We start from the raw sequence: 14,020 nt of genomic DNA, 5'->3' as shown, positions 1-14,020 counted from the left end.
ACTACAAGATTAGTTAGGAATCATTTACAACAGAAAAAAAGGAGAAAGTTTTTACTCGAGTCCAGCCAGACCAGTCCAGACACATAGGTTATGCTTCCCAATCGTCAGAAGGAGGCAGAGATTAACAGGTTTGCTGTCACCCTTTATAGGCTCCCTTGCTGATCTCAGCCTGTCAGTATTCTTTGTAACAAGCTAAGAAAAATTTTAGTACAATATACTTTTCCCTCATCACAAACAAAAACCAGAGGGCTTGTAAGGGAGAAAAACAAACAGCACAGACATGACCTATACTCCTTGATAAGGTCTATTACCTTAAAATCCAGCGTGGCGGACTAGCACACAGAAACAGTTATTTTGAAAATGAATTGGGAGAATACTACACTTCACAGAACAGGAAGGTCCTGCATTGATCTGGCTGGACTCAAGGAATGAAAATTATCAGGTAAGAATTAGTTTCTCTTCCTCTTCATCCAACCAAACCACTCCAGAAGCACGGGAAGTACCCAAGCTATCCCTCTACTAGGTGAACCAGTGTCGAGTCCACTCTCACGACTTCAGAAACTCAGGAAGCCTCTTCCCTGGCTCTTTGGTTGAGATGTATGCCAGGAGAATTAGGTCACCGGTCTACCAAGCTCCAATGGTGACAACCAGCCAAAATCCTGCCCATGAAACCGCCTGAGTCCTGGAAAAGTATGTCCTTAATTTCTTGTGAAATAGCAACCCCTTGGATATGGAAACCTAATCCATCATTTTCTTATTCAAACAGGCTATCAATGCCTTTTTAGCTGTTCTGACCCTTTGAGAGCCACTAAACCAAACAAACCACACCAGATGAACCTCCTATGTGTTTTCACTGACCGCCAAGTCCATCACTGGTTCTTTCCATTTGGACACAATACCTCCTAGGACACACTGTATCATCCAAGAACCAGTCTGTCACAATTGAGGAAGTGCGCTTGTACATTATCTAATCTGACTAAAAGAGTGAAGAGCATCCTTTACATATTTCTCCGCCCAGACTATCTACAGACATATCCCTCAGATACATGCCAACCCCTGATTCCACCTTGGGGAATGATATATGTGGCAATTGGGTAACAAGATCCTGACAGCTTGTTCCAGAAGAATGGAAGCAAACTGAATGGAGTGCCTTCCCTATCGCTCTAGTTTCCAACTGACTGATGGACAACTTTGCTTCCACCACATTCCAAGTTCCTTGAGACATTAGACCTCTGCAGTGAGCACCCCAGCCCCAGAGGTCACAAACATCCAAAAGGAGATTCAAAACTTGAGATCCACTTCCACTGTCTGGCACTTGCACACTCACTGTATTAAAGCAAAACTCTCTCTCTGGCTTACATTGTCAGACAATCTCATGGAACTGAGGAGTCCACTGAGAGCAAGTCCCTATTTTGACACAGAAAGCCTTCTCTCATAATCCTGTAACTGAAGATCCTAAAAGGGTAGCAAGGCATTCTGTAGGGGCCATATATGAACCTTGACCAAGGAACCCAATCCAAGGCCGCTGCCATAGGACCCAATAGTTGTAGATAAGTCCACATCAAGGGACTGTGTTCAATATTGAATGCACATGCCTTGCCAAATCTAGATCCCCTGCAGCAATGGACTGACAATACTCTCCTTTGTGTCAAAACAAGCCCACAGATATTCCGGGAAATTAGTAAACTGCAATCTGCATTACACAAAGTTCACTACCTTGATGGACATTGCCTTACTTATATAGGGTGACTTTGCACGAATGAACCAATCATTCAGATATGGATGAACCACTTTTCAATGCAAGGCCACTGCCACTAGTACTCTGATCTTGAAAACATTCCTTGGGGCAGTAGACAACTTGGAGGAAAGGGCCCAAAACTGAAAAGTCTCCCCAGTATTGTAAAGGTACTTCTGACCACCTTCCTGGATAGGGAATGTAGCTACATTTCCCTCAGAACTAGAGACAATAGGAATTCTATTTGCCTCACCATTACCATGACCGACCTTAAGGTCTCTATCTTGAAGTGAAGAACTATTAACACCTTGTTGACCTGATTTAGCTCTAGAAAAGATTGAAAGATCCTTCTTTCTTGAGGACCACAAATTATATCGACCACACCAAGGAATCAGAACCTGACTTACTACCCTCATGTTTATCAGAGGACTGAGAGTAATTTTGTATTTAATTTTTTTAAACAGACATCTCCTGAGCAGAATGTCATTGAGCAAACCATAAACGTGTCTGAAATGGGATGGAAAAACTCAGAAAGGCTCTAGATCTCTGGCCCACTGAAAATTTCCGGAGTTACTTTTGAGTATCCAAACCAATTTCTGGACTGGAATTGACGTAAAGACCCTTTAGACTTGGCTTTAGGAAGTCTGAGAACTTTGGACCTTCCCAAGTCTTAGCCATCTTCTTGAGATCCTCTCAATTAAAAAAAAAAAAAGTTTCCCTTTTAAGGGAAGCTTAGCCAGATTAAATTGAATCTGCAGCCCAGTTCTGAGGCCATAATAAATGCCTAGCTGCCACCAGAGAAGCCATGTTTCTTGCCAACCTCAAACCAAGCCAAAGGATATATTTGCAAAAACAGGTTGCCCCAGGCTCCATCTGAGCTACCTTGTCTGAAAATGAGCCAATGCCTTCTAGCAAAGTCTTTTGTAGAACTGAGAATCTCAATCCTGTTCTTGTGACAATACGGCCATATTGGAAGAACCATATTGGAAGCCTCAAGGTCTGCTTATACACAACCTGCATCTTCCTGTCCTGCACATTCCTGAGATTTGCATCTCCTTCAACTGAAACAGTAGTTATTTCCATGGCTGTCCAAAAAAAGTGCATCCAACTTAGAGAAGCTTTCCCTGGTTTTGGGAGAGGAGAGTATAGCTTCACCAAGGACCTTCTTCCCTTTAAAATTAGTTCTAGGACTATCTCACTTTAAGCAACAAAATTAGGGATATAACTAGTATACAATCAAAAATGGAAAATTAACTAGCTATGTGAATGGATGTTAGCTGCAGAGATTAATATGGTAGATAAAATTAATGTCTATGATTCAATCTACAACTGATTGATACTGTATCAATAATATAATTTTTATATAGAGATAAGACCTCAGTATTGGCAAGAGATCTGAAACAACAGAAGCTTCTTATAGTCAATTGGTCCAGTCACTGGTCTTATAATCTCTAATTTTAAGATTTTAATAAAATAATTAAAATTGAATTCAATAAAGTAATTTAAGTAATCTCGAAAGGACTGTAATTTTAATTTTAATTTTTTAATTTTATTTTTTAAAAAATTGAATATGTGTCTCTGGATAATTTTTTAACAGCACTGTAGAATCTCAATATAATAGCAACCATAAAACATTTAGATCGACCTAATCCATAATATATTTTTTCTCATTTGCTGCAAAAAGATTTTACTGCTGAAAAAAGATTTTACTTTTGTGACTTGTCGATATTCACTTTGTTGCAAAGTGATATTACAATATTTGTGGGGCAATCAAATGTGGCTGATACAACTGTATTGTAGCAATTTATTTTTGTAACTCCTCATTACTGCCTTTGTTGAGAAGTAATATAACAAAATATTCGTGAGATAATGCAGATGTCTGTGCTGCTTGAATGGGACTTGACTGTCTCAAAAACAAATCATTATTACTGCTCATCAGTTGCTGTATGACTGCTCATTAGATTGAAATATCTTAATGCAAAGTAAAAAGCCGTATCTGCCAGTAAAACTTGGCTAGCTCTTCAAACGGCAACGTATCCCAAAGACAATATAGTGACGATTCAACTCTGCAGCTAAGCTTGTATTGGAACTTAGCAATCACATTTCAGTCTCGTAGCTTGATCACCGGAAGGATGGTAAGTATCACTCCGTCTCACATATGATTATGAATCCCGACAAGTTTGAAAACGACAGAGCACTTATCTTTAATTTGTGGTGGCCATTTGCGTAGTAAATTTTCACCGCTCTGTCGTAGCTCGGACCCCGAGGGTCTAATCACCGCCGCCAACGCGGCCGGCGTTTCGCCAAAAACGCTGCTTCAGGGCGGACTAATTCATGAAGAGAAACTTTTTCTACGATCGTCGGGTTCATCGTAGAAGAAGTTTCTCTTTGATTGCCACACAAATATTGTAACATCACTTTGCAACAAAGTCAATATCGACAAGTCACAAAAGTAAAATCTTTTTTCAGCAGTAAAATCTTTTTGAAGCAAATGAGAAAAAATATATTATGGATTAGGTCGATCTAAATGTTTTATGGTTGCTATTATATTGAGATTCTACAGTGCTGTTAAAAAATTATCCAGAGACACATTCAATTTTTTTAAAAATAAAATTAAAAATACAAAAAATTAAAATTAAAATTACAGTCCTTTTGAGATAATTAAAATTGAATTCAATAAAGTAATTTAAGTAATTTTATTAAAATCTTAAAATTAGAGATTATAAGACCGGTGACTGGACCAATTGGCTATAAGAAGCTTCTGTTGTTTCAGATCTCTTGCCAATACTGAGGTCTTATCTCTATATAAAAATTATATTATTGATACAGTATCAATCAGTTGTAGATTGAATCATAGACATTAATTTTATCTACCATATTAATCTCTGCAGCTAACATCCATTCACATAGCTATCTCACTTTAAGTCAACAAAAACCTTGACTAATTTGTACAAAGGGAACTATCTTGAGGGCTTCTGCAAAATAAACATAATAGAATCCTCAAAAGAACTGGGACCCTCCTCTACCTTTTCTTCAGATATTTTTAGCACTCGCAGGGACTAAGAAACCTAGGAAGAGTACCACAAATCAGTCCAGACTCCTGGGTTTTGCCTCTCCTCCAACAGATGGAGAAAGTTTTACTGATACTGACACTCAATACGAGGTGCCACCTGCAGTCCCTTCAGTTCTGAACTGTACCCAAGCCAGAAAGGAAAAACAAAACCAACTATTTGAATACCCAATTAGTATCTTCAAAGGATACTAATGATGCATTAGAATTAGGGCATCCAGAGAGTGAGCTTCCAATTATAAGAAAAGTAGTCCAAGTGACTGTAACTAAAAACTCAGCTGAGCTAAAAAATTCCAACTTATCCCTATCAATTAAAAAGCAGAATGAAAATACAAACTAAAAACAAACTTTAAAATGTTTGTATGCTAATGCCAGAAGTCTAAGTAGTAAGATGGGAGAATTAGAATGTATAACAGTGAATGATGACATAGACTTAGTTGGCATCTCAGAGACATGGTGGAAGGAGGACAACCAATGGGACAGTGCTATACCGGGGTACAAATTATATCGCAATGACAGAGAGGAGCACCCGGGAGGCAGTGTGTCGCTTTATGTCCGGGATGGCATAGAGTCCAACAGGATAAACATCCTGCATGAGACTAAATGCACAATTGAATCTTTATGGGTAGAAATCCCTTGTGTGTCAGGGAAGACTATAGTGATAGGCGTATACTATCGTCCACCTGGTCAAGATGGTGAGACTGATAGTGAAATGCTAAGAGAAATTAGGGAAGCTAACCAAATTAGTAGTGCGGTAATAATGGGAGACTTCAATTACCCCAAAACTGACTGGGTAAATGTATCATCGGTACATGCTAGATATATAAAGTTTCTGAATGGAATAAATGACATTTTTATGGAGCAATTGGTTCAGGAACAGACAAGAGAGGGAGCAATTTTAGATCTAATTCTCAGTGGAGCACAGGATTTGGTGAGAGAGGTAACAGTGGTGGGGCCGCTTGGCAATAGTGATCATAATATGATCAAATTTGAATTAATGACTGGAAAGGGGACAGTAAGCAAATCCACGGCTCTCGTGCTAAACTTTCAAAAGGGAAACTTTGATAAAATGAGAAAAATTGTTAGAAAAAAACTGAAAGGAGCAGCTACAAAGGTAAAATGTGTGCAAGAGGTGTGGTCATTGTTAAAAAATACCATCCTAGAAACACAGTCCAGATGTATTCCACACATTAAAAAAGGTGGAAATAAAGCAAAACGATTACCGGCATGGTTAAAAGGGGAGGTGAAAGAAGCTATTTTAGCCAAAAGATCTTCATTCAAAAATTGGAAGAAGGATCCATCAGAAGAAAACAGGATAATGCATAAGTGTTGGCAAGTTAAATGTAAGACATTGATAAGACAGGCTAAGAGAGAATTTGAAAAGAAGTTGGCCATAGAGGCAAAAACTCACAGTAAAAACTTTTTAAAATATATCCAAAGCAGAAAGCCTGTGAGGGAGTCAGTTGGACTGTAAGATGATCAAGGGGTTAAAGGGGCACTTAGAGAAGATAAGGCCATCGCGGAAAGATTAAATGATTTCTTTGCTTCGGTGTTTACTAAAGAGTATGTTGGGGAGATACCAGTTCCAGAGAAGGTTTTCATGGGTAATGATTCAGATGGACTGAACCAAATCACGGTGAACCTAAAAGATGTGGTAGGCCTGATTGATAAACTGAAGAATAGTAAATCACCTGGACCGGATGGTATACACCCCAGGGTTCTGAAAGAACTAAAAAAATGAAATTTCAGACCTATTAGTAAAAATTTGTAATCTATCATTAAAATCATCCATTGTACCTGAAGACTGGAGGATAGCTAATGTAACCCCAATATTTAAAAAGGGCTCCAGGGGTGATCTGGGAAACTACAGACCGGTTAGCCTGACTTCAGTACCAGGAAAAATAGTGGAAAGTGTTCTAAGCATCAAAATCACAGAACATATAGAAAGACATGGTTTAATGGAACAAAGTCAGCATGGCTTTACCCAAGGCAAGTCTTTCTTCACAAATCTGCTTCACTTTTTTGAAGGAGTTAATAAACATGTGGATAAAGGTGAACCTGTAGATGTAGTGTACTTGGATACAAGGAGTCCCCCAAGGCTCCTCCCTTTCCTCCACCCTGTTTAACATTTACCTCCTGCCACTCTGTCAGTTACTATCTGAACTCGGCCTCAAATTCTACCTCTATGCAGATGATGTTCAAATCATACCACCAATACAAGAATCCTTATCCACCACGCTAAAATATTGGGAGAAATGCCTCACATCCGTTAATTTCCTACTCACCAACTTACACCTTGCCCTTAATTCCTCAAAAACTGAACTCCTCCTCATCCACAACCACCAAACTCACAAACTCCCATCTCCCAACGACTCTGCTGCTAACACCTTCGCCTCACAGCTTCCAGTACGAAACCTAGGTGTTCTAATTGATCCACACCTAAACCTAAAAAAACATATCAACTCATTCCTAAAAGAAGGCTTCTATAAGCTTAACGTCTTAAAAAAGCTCAAACCCCTACTCCATACTCACGACCTCAAAACAGTCATCCAAGCCACCCTAGTTTCCAAACTGGACTACTGCAACTCACTATACCTAGGCCTCCCCTACTCCTCTATCAAACCCCTTCAAATGTTACAGAACGCCACTGCCAGAATAATCATGAACGCACGCAAATCAGACCACATAACCCCCTCCTAAAAGACCTCCACTGGCTCCCCATCCCATCACGCAGCCTATTCAAGACCCTCACCATCATACACAAATCCATCCACAAAAGCAACTCCTCCTGGCTCAGCAAACCCTTCAGATTCACACACTCCTCCCGCCCAACCAGAACAAACCGTAAAGGTACACTACACATCCCACCCCTCAAAAAAGCCCGTCTCACATCAACAAGGGACCGTGCCCTATGAATTGCTGGCCCCACTCACTGGAATGCTCTACCAACAAACCTCCGCCTTGAGTCCTGCCCATACAAATTCAGGAAAATGCTGAAAACTTGGCTTTTCCACCAGGCATTTACTGACTAGTTCCCTTTACCACTGCCACCTTCACCTCCTCACCTTGCAATTAACCCTCAGCGCCCTAAGCACTATGTTAATATCTTTAACCCTTTAGTTTCAACTTTTCAGGCTCACATATAGAGCTTCCTAGCTGCAGCACCTTTGTTGCAAATTGTTACTCTTGTTGCTCTCCTTTCCCCCCTCCCTGTTTTTTGTATTTTCCACCTTTTGTTCAGATGTAAACAGATATGATGTGCCCTCTAATGTCGGTATAAAAAAAGCTGTTAAATATATAAAATAAAATTTTCAGAAGGTGTTTGACAAACTCCTCATGAGAGGCTTCTAGGAAAAGTAAAAAGTCATGGGATAGGTGGCGATATCCTTTCGTGGATTACAAACTGGCTAAAAGTCAGGAAACAGAGAGTAGGATTAAAAGGACAATTTTCTCAGTGGAAGGGAGTGGGCAGTGGAGTGCCTCAGGGATCTGTATTGGGACCCTTACTTTTCAATATATTTATGAATGATCTGGAAAGAAATACGACAAGTGAGGTAATCAAATTTGCAGATGATACAAAATTGTTCAGAGTAGTTAAATCACAAGCAGATTGTGATAAATTGCAGGAAGACCTTGTGAGACTGGAAAATTGGGCATCCAAAAGGCAGATTAAATTTAATGTGGATAAGTGCAAGGTGATGCATATAGGGAAAAATAACCCGCTATAGTTACACAATGTTAGGTTCCATATTAGGTGCTACAACCCAAGAAAGAGATATAGGTGTCATAGTGGATAACACATTGAAATCGTCGGTTCAGTGTGCTGCGGCAGTCAAAAAAGCAAACAGAATGTTGGGAATTATTAGGAAGGGAATGGTGAATAAAACGGAAAATGTCATAATGCCTCTGTATCGCTTCATGGTGAGACCCCCACCTTGAATACTGTGTACAATTCTGGTCGCCGCATCTCAAAAAAGATATAATTGCGATGGAGAAGGTACAGAGAAGGGCGACCAAAATGGTAAGGGGAATAGAACAGCTCCCCTATGAGGAAATAAAGAGGTTAAGACTTTTCAGCTTGGAGAAGAGACGGCTGAGGGGGGATATGATAGAGGTGTTTAAAATCATGAGAGGTCTAGAACGAGTAGATGTGAATTGGTTATTTAGTCTTTCAGATAATAGAAAGACTAGGGGGCACTCCATGAAGTTAGCATGTGGCACATTTAAAACTAATCGGAGAAAGTTCTTCTTCACTCAACGCACAATTAAACTCTGGAATTTGTTGCCAGAGGATGTGGTTAGTGCAGTTAGTATAGCTGTGTTTAAAAAAGGATTGGATATGTTCTTGGAGGAGAAGTCCATTACCTGCTATTAATTAAGTTGACTTAGAAAATAGCCATTGCTATTACTAGCCATTGCTATTACTAGCAACGGTAACATGAAATAACATGAAACGGTAACATGAAACGAAGCCAACTAAACATCAAACACGTGACCACAAGAGACCGCGCTTTCTCCATAGCAGGAATCAACTTATGGAACAAGATGCCCACTGACCTACGTCTGGAACCCTGCCATAAAAAATTTAAACAAGGCCTTAAAACGTGGTTATTTGAACTAGCTTTCACACAATGAGATCCAATTAAACTGAAATGCTTTCACACAATGAGATCCAATTAAACTGAAATGCCATTCAAATTGCTACCCCCATTTATCCCCCTGCTCCTTGTCCCTCCTACCCTCTATCCCTCCTCAAAATCCTTCCTCTCCCTATTTGCCCGCTCTATCCCCGATCATGATTTTTAATTAGCTTTATATAACAGAAATTTCCTCTGTTCAATATAGATCTTGTATTCCCTCTCAGCACCGTTATTGTATTATATGCTCTATGGTTTTAGTGTTGGTTCGTAAAGGTTTAATAGTTACTTCAATATCTTAATTATATGTTAAACACTAATGGATGGTCCACGGTCTGTACAGCCTGTTTTCCGTCAATCCTGTTTTTTGTAATTTATTCTAATTAACACTTATTAATAATGTCAATTGTAAAGCCTGTTGCTAAGTTATTGTTAAATGTAAACCGCGGTGATGTATATCTATACGTACTGCGGTATATAAAAATCTATAAATAAATAAATAAATAAAATAGACTTAGGTTTTGGGTACTTGCCAGGTTTTTATGGCCTGGATTGGCCACTGTTGGAAACAGGATGCTGGGTTTGATGGACCCTTGGTCTGACCCAGTATGGCATGTTCTTATATTCTTATGTAGTCTCCCCTGAACGAGCAGTGGGAAGAGGAAAACCTTGAGAGCGAAAACCACACCCACACAAAACCCTGTGTAGGACTAACAAAATCTTTGCCATTCTTCAGAATAATCACAGATACGAAAGACAGATTGAGCGGACTCTCCTTCTCCCTTTCCTCCAGAGGATAGGACTCTGGACTGATCTGTGGTACTACAGGAATGAAAATTAGCAGGTAAGAACCAATTTATCTTTCCTTGTATGTTCCCAGATCAGTCCAAACTCCTGGGATGTACCAAACAAGGTGGGACAGAGAGTCCCGCTCGAAGCACACTTTCACCAAAGCCCCTGTCCTCTGGAGCCTGGACATCCAAATGATAATAACTGGCGAAAGTGTGCAACAACTTCCAAGTAGCTACTCTACAGATCTCCTGTGGTGAAACCAGCTGACACTCGGCGCAGGAGGCCGTCTGAGAACGAGTACAATGCGCCTGTATTCCTCTCCGGAACAGAGAGACCCTGACAGATATATGCAGAATTAATAGCCTCTTTCAACCACCGCACAATTGTGGTCCTTAATGCCTTATGATCCTTTTTGGCACCACTCCATAGCACAAAAAAGTGATCTGACATGCAGAAATTGTTCATGATTTTTTTCGGAACAGGCAGTCCTTATTCTATGGCTGGAAGCTCTGGATTTATCTGGATCTGACTAAGTCTACTCAGATAAGAAGGAAAGGTTTTCTATCTATGTGGGCAGAAATACACCAATTGGGTGCAAAATTTGTACTTCGCTATCCGTGCAATTGTTGTATTGGATACCAAAATGTCAATTATGTCTTCTTTGAAGTTAATCAGCTTAGAGCATTTTTGGATGCGCACACCCACTTAGCACCCACTAGTGGTTCGGCATAAAGAAAATGTCACGAACCATTTCGACGTCCTTTAATTTGTCTTAAGTTTTTTTAACTGATTTTGCTTATTTTTACAGCCTCCTCCTTATTGCCTATATTAAGGTGCATGTATATTTCACAAGATGTATAGTAATTTCCTTTGAATAATTTTCTTATGCTGATGTACCGATATTATTATAACAAGATGTATGCTTGTGAGAAATTTAAAGCTTGGAAAATTAAAAAAAAAAAAAAGAAATTGTTTGTAACCTCCATCAAAGAGCGCTTTAGGTTTAACCACCGCAAATATTTAGTATGCGGTGCCAAAGGAAAGAAATTTGAGAAGGATGGGAGTTCCACTAACTGATTTAAGTGGAATGAGGCCACCACCTTGGGTAGAAGAGGGAACTGTTCTCAAGGACACTCCCTTGTTCGAAATTCTCAAAAAGGTTCCCTGCATGATAAGGCTTGAAATTCAGAACTTAAGAACATAAAAACATAAGAAATTGCCATGCTGAGTCAGACCAAGGGTCCATGAAGCCCAGCATCCTGTTTCCAACAGAGGCCAAACCAGGCCACAAGAACATGGCAATTACCCAAACACCAAGAAGATCCCATACTACTGATGCAATTAATAGCTGTGGCTATTCCCTAAGTAAACTTAATTAATAGCAGTTAATGGACTTCTCCTCCAAGAACTTATCCAAACCTTTTTTGAACCCAGCTACACTAACCACATCCTCTGGCAACAAATTCCAGAGCTTAATTGTGCGTTGAGTGAAAAAGAATTTTCTCCGATTAGTCTTAAATGTGCCTCTTGCTAACTTCTTGGAATGCCCCCTAGTCCTTCTATTATCCGAAAGTGTAAATAACATTAAACAATTTAAAAAAGAGCTCAAAACATGGATATTCAGTCACACATTCACAGACAGTTCCGATTAAGTCTCCTCATCACAGATAATACATATCCCCCTCAGTTAAGCTACAACACTACCTAGGCTATGACACAGTCCACTTGATGCCTGATTTTACATCATTTATTTTCCTGATTTCTTTTGCTACTCACAGATATACAATATTATTTATGTTAATTCCATTTGTAATGTGTAAGCTACTATGTTTGAAATTATACTGTTAATTGTAATAGGTTATTTTAAGTTTTACTGTTAAATATAATAGGTTGTTACAATTGTAAACCGGAGTGAAGGCATCTAGCCATACATCGGTACATAAAAAAAGATTAAATAAATAAATAAACAACAGATTCACATCTACTTGTTCAAGACCTCTCATGATCTTAAAGACCTCTATCATATTCCCACTCAGCCGTCTCTTCTCCAAGCTGAACAGTCCTAGCCTCTTCAGCCTTTCCTCATATGGGAGCTGTTCCATCGATGATCCGAACAGATTGCCACCAGGAAAACCACTTTCACTTTCAATGTGAGACCCTTTATAGTCACTTGTCTCAGAGGTTTGAAGGGGGATGCACACATGCTTCTAAGACATGGCTGCTGAATCGGGGGGCACAAATGTCTTGCTCCCTGAAGAAAATGCACAACGTCCGGATGAGCCGCCAGCAAAACTCATCGAACCTTACCTCATAGACATCCTAATGCTGCCACTTGAACCTTGAAAGAATTAAAGGATAACCCTTTGACCAAACCGTTCTGCAGAAAGTCCAAAAACATGCACCACTGAGGCTCACCTAGGATCCACTCGCTGATCAGAACACCAGGCCTCAAAAACTCTCCTTACCCTCACATAGGCGAGGGAGGTGGGGTCTTCCTAGACTGCAAGAGGGTAGCAATGATCGCATCTGAGTAATCTTTCTCTCTCAAACACTGCCTCTCAAAAGCCAAGCCGCTAGACAAAATCGATCTGCCTGACCTAAGTAAATAGGACCTTAGCGCAGAAGATTTGGCAGGTGAGCAGGGTGCAATGGTCTGTCCACTGCTAGGTTGACTGTCCGCAAACCACAGACGCATCAGCCACTCTGGTGTGACGAGAATCACGTCACCCGGATGAATCTCTATGCGCCGCAAGATCTTGCCTACTAATAGCCAAGGAGGAAACAGACAGGAGGACGTCCATCAGCCAAGGTAGAACCAAGGCATATACCACCTCTGCTCCTCTTTCTCTTCGCCAGCTGAAGAAACATGGGGCCTTGGTATTGTGGGAGGTCGCCATCAAATCTACACATGGTATGCCCCATCCTGTGACTGATGAGGTGCATCATTTCTTCTGACAGTTCCCACTCTCCGGGGTCCAGCTGCTGCCAGCTTAGAAAATCCACTTGCATGTTGTCCGAGCCCACAATGTGGGAGGCTGCCAAGCGCTCCAAATATTGTTCTGCGCAAATTGATCAAAAACTGGGCCTCCTGAGCCACTGCTCAACTCTTGGTACCCCCTGTTGAGTGATGTAAGCCACTGTTGTCACATTGTCAGACAAGACCCTCACCGGCCTTCCCCTCACAAAGGGTAGAAATGCCTACAGAGCCAAACGCATGGCTCTTGTCTCTAGACGACTGATGGACCAGAGACTTCCCTCCATCAACCACTGCCCTTGCACAGACTGATTCTGATATACTGCTCCCCAACTGGAGAGACTGGCATAGGTGGTGTTGATCGACCAGATCGAAATGTCCAGGTCCACGCCTCAACTCAACTTGTCTGGGAGGAGCCTCCAGAAAAGACTTGAACATGCAAATCCGGAAGAGGGAGAGGTAGCTGAAAACGCTCCAACAATGGATCCCAGCGAGAGAATAAAGCAGACTGTAGGGGCCTCATATGAGCAAATGCTCATGGAACCAATTCCAAGATGGAAGCCACAGACCCGAGAACTTGTAAGTAACCCCAGACCTTGGGTACTTGCTTTTCTAATAATCTGCAAACCTGAGCTTGCAATTTGGAAATCCGCTCCTCGGTGAGGAACACCTTCCCCACCCTTGTATAGAAACACGCCCCCAGGAATTCCAACCTCTGAGAAGGAACAAGATGACTCTTGAACAGATTGACCATCCACCCAACAATCCCAGGCGTCAGAGGACCAAATCCACTGCTCTCCAACCACGGATTC

General features: G+C 40.7%; 1 protein-coding gene across 2 annotated transcripts in view; it reads right to left on the bottom strand.

Annotated features, from left to right (window-relative positions):
- ATAD5 (ATPase family AAA domain containing 5) overlaps positions 1-14,020 on the bottom strand; it is a 259,487-nt gene that overhangs the window by 59,193 nt on the left and 186,274 nt on the right. The gene's annotated exons all lie outside the window — the stretch shown is intronic.

Source organism: Rhinatrema bivittatum, chromosome 4, assembly GCF_901001135.1.
Source record: "Rhinatrema bivittatum chromosome 4, aRhiBiv1.1, whole genome shotgun sequence".
NCBI classification, from domain to species: Eukaryota; Metazoa; Chordata; class Amphibia; order Gymnophiona; family Rhinatrematidae; genus Rhinatrema; species Rhinatrema bivittatum.
The sequence above is the reverse complement of the archived record's forward strand: the minus strand, read 5'-3'. Positions and strand labels throughout refer to the sequence as shown.